We start from the raw sequence: 3,730 nt of genomic DNA on the forward strand, positions 1-3,730 counted from the left end.
CAAAGAGAGAGAGAGAGAGAGAGAGAGAGAGAGAGAGAGAGAGAGAGAGAGAGAGAGAGAGAGAGAGGTGAGATACAGAGAGACAGAAACAGAGACAGAGACGGAGGGGGGGAATGCCTATAGAGTATTGCATAACAAGCATTAAGTCTTCTGGTATTCCCTTGGTCTCAAATCAAGCATAAAAGCAATCAGGAAAGTAGGGGACTGCTTTATACCATCCAGCTATTTAAAACAAAATATTGCTCTTCAATGATCGCCGGTTCCTCCGATCCCATAAGGAATACGATATTCTGATTTCAACAATGAAAACCTGTTGTTAATATCTCCCCAAAGACTCGACCACTTATGTCAAAAATATTTCATTGCTGGGACCTGGAAATTGAAACCGACAAATCTTCATCCCCGTTGGCGTCATCTGAATCACGGATTTGACAGGTTCTTCTCCACAGCCGTGGTACATTGGACAGGGGGAATGGAACATTAATATTGCTACTGCAACTGATGATTGTTGTGCTGCTGTCGCTGCTGTCGTTGCTGTCGCTGCTGTCGCTGCTGTCGCTGCTGTCGCTGCTGCGGCTGCTGCGGCTGCTGTTATTGTTGTTGATATTGTTGCTCTCGTCGTCGTCATCGTCATAACTGTTGATGAGGCTGCTGCTGCTGCTACAATTAGTTTGTTATTGCTTAGAGCGCTTAATGTTTTCTGGGAAACCGAGAGTGTCGCTGAGTCTTGTAGAGCCTGCTGCGGTAATAGAAGTAATATATGTAATTGTAAAGCGCACAGAGCGGTTCTGTGCATTTATTATTACTGACTATCATTATCCGACTTCTCTTCTAAATAATCTAATGAGGGTGTAAGTTATTTAGAGTCACAGTCATCCTCGTTTTAAGGTACTGGTTTGAACACTTTTTCTGCTGTCATGTCTTTAAAACATTGCTTAAAACCAAATTCCATGCGCTACTGCATGCTCTATGCATTCTACATTAATTATTACTAGAGCAGACCCTAGAACACCCAGAAACATTTTCGGCTTCCAAGGAAACCAACAGTGCAAGCACTTAATTAAGCTTTAAAACACTAACAAGCTAACAAGATCAACTAACAACTGTTGAATACCCATTTTACCTCTGAGTGAAGTCAGAAAAATTTATGTAAAGTACCTTTCCCAAGGACACAGTGTGGGGCCCCTGACACGATTCGATCCCACGACCTTGCGGTTAACAGTTCAAGAGCCTAAAACCACCTGACCAGCGACGCAAAACAAGAAATAATAATATTTCTCTTAATATCATACTGTCCACCATGGCGCGTGTTAGCGTTTTTCATCACTCGTCGTATCGTTTGTACTCTTGCCTAATTCTGCGACCCTCTTCAGACACGCCAAATCGGGTTCATCCACTGGTGCTCGCCGAGGTGGTATCAGGCTTGATATGAGACTAATTTTCGTGAGATTTCCCTGAAATAGGGATTTTATATCCCCATGCACGACACTACGAGGGCATGAGTATGGGGAAAAGAATTAGGAAAAGGACTGAGAGTACTTTTGTGGGACAGTTTGTTTTGGGTTCAACGACCGGTCGGTCAGACGCAGACTAGGAAGTACCCCTCTTTTTTTCTCCCAAAATGAAATATTAGTCTGAGATAAAGTACTATTTCAAAGACAAAAAACAGCTCATACGACAATAGGATTCGAACCTTGATCTTCATGGGAAGTGTTAGTCACTGTCGAAACTAATAGCATTACCATGAACGTGTCACGGGAGGTGTTATGAGCTATTTGGGGTACCAGTTACGTTGGGCGGTGTTTGTTTGCAAACACAGAGAGGGGGGCTTTCGTGGTCTAGAGGTACAGTGTTCACCTCTCATTCAATCGATCTCGGGTTCGAAACCTGGCAGTGACGGCAATGTTTCTTCTCTGAAAGTTTTTCCTTTCACCTCCTCTCCTGCTACTCTCTAACCATGTTCTGTTGTTTGCTTTCGTCTCCACTTTCTGCCCCCCCCCCCAAACTCTCCCCTCCCCCTACCCCCTCTTTTCGGCTCCTGAGTCTTTCTGCAGCCTCTCTACTGCTACTCATTGGCTCCTTCTTACTGCTGTCTTTCAGCCACACCCCTGATCTTAGGGTAGGTAAAATCTAACACTTAACTTTCGTGGATAAAAGCGAAAAAAATATAGCAGGTCACGTGTGCAAGTTGCTCAAGTTAAAGATTTCTTGATGGTTGTAAATCGTTCAAAGTTAACTTTGGTCGCCCCGGGCAAAATTCAAAATTAATATGTACCTCATTGAAAATGCTTAATGAATCCCGTGTGCTCATGTGAACTTATTCAGCTGCGAGCGCCGTTAAACACTTACAAAACAAAAAAGCAAACAAACTAAAACTACAACAACAACAAACAAACATAAAAACAAAAACGGAGGTCACTACCCGTGAGTGCAATAATTATCATTTTGATATTTTAAACCCTGCTCACAACACAACCAAAGCTACAGGAGTTTGCTTGCAAACGTTCAACATGTCTCGTATCCATTGTACAGATACAATAGCAGTTCGTATAATGTAATGTGGGCAAGATAATTCGTTACCCTCCCTTATTCCTTCAAATGAATATCAACATTTCCCTCGGTTAAGCAATGGTCAGTGCAATGAATAACTACCTGTAATTTCGGTGAATATTCTACTTTGCTTTTTAGCCAATAATTTCCAATTCCAGTAAAGATTCCCACCCTCACGTTTTTTTTTTATTTTTTTTTTTTCCTTATGAATTTATTTGGGGTTGTGTTGTTGTCGTTGTTTTTTTCGCAATATCAAACAGAGCGACCCCTCCACTTTATAATCAACGTTGTCAAGGCAAACCACAAGGAAGTGAGCGTCGTCTATTGTCATCTTTCTATCAACGATGAAAACCGTAACGTTTTTGCCGCGTCCCTTAGATACTTATGGCTGTGGATACATTTGTTTTCTGGTGTTTTTTAGTTGGTTGGTTGGTTGTTTGGTTGGTTGTTTGTTATTTTTGCACCGAGTACCTTTGCATTTAGTCCATTATGACGAACAAACTGTTTTCAGCAGTAAAAGTTCACCACCCAAACCTGGTGAACAGACAGTGTGCTATCTGTGTGCTGGCGTTGCACCCTCTGTCCCTGCTCCCGCGTATGTAGCCAGGGGGCCAATCGATTGCCTTCGTCTTTCACTGTCTTGGTCTTGACCACTGGCCAGCACTTTGGCTGAAATTACACTTGTCCAGTGACGTCATTAGGTGAACGGGTCAAAGGGCTTCTGGGATGTCGTCATTTGCGAAAAAGAGTTCTTGTATAAGGGCTGGGGGAGCTGGGAGTGGGGAGAAATACAAGCCAAAAAATAAAATCCCAAATCACAACCAAACAAAACGAAAAGCAGTCTGGGCTGGGAAGAAGGGTGACAGAAAAGAAATTGAAAGGGATGTGTTTAGAGCACCGGTTTAGATCGGGGTTTCTGCGAGCGGATTTTGTGTTGCTTTTGCTTAAATTTAACGCTCAAATAAACACAGAAAGGATGCTCTGGAAGGCTGAGCTCTTGGCCTCCCATGTCTGGGGAGCAGACTGAAGGGAAATCTTCCAGACAGGGAGGGAAAAGAATGCTTACCTCACACGGGTCTGCACCTTGACCTTTCCTGACCTGCCAGTCAAGTCCACAGCCAATCGTGGCACATTGAGCGCCTGATTAAGGAGGGGGGAGCGGGATATAGACAAATGGGAA

The 3,730-nt window shown here is 43.3% G+C and overlaps 1 protein-coding gene across 1 annotated transcript in view; it reads left to right on the forward strand.

The window, feature by feature from the left end:
- Positions 1-3,730, forward strand: part of LOC101849034 (CX3C chemokine receptor 1-like) — a 215,233-nt gene that overhangs the window by 204,340 nt on the left and 7,163 nt on the right. The window lies entirely within an intron of this gene.

The sequence above is a fragment of the Aplysia californica genome, unplaced genomic scaffold (genome assembly GCF_000002075.1).
Source record: "Aplysia californica isolate F4 #8 unplaced genomic scaffold, AplCal3.0 scaffold00045, whole genome shotgun sequence".
NCBI lineage: Eukaryota > Metazoa > Mollusca > Gastropoda > Aplysiida > Aplysiidae > Aplysia > Aplysia californica.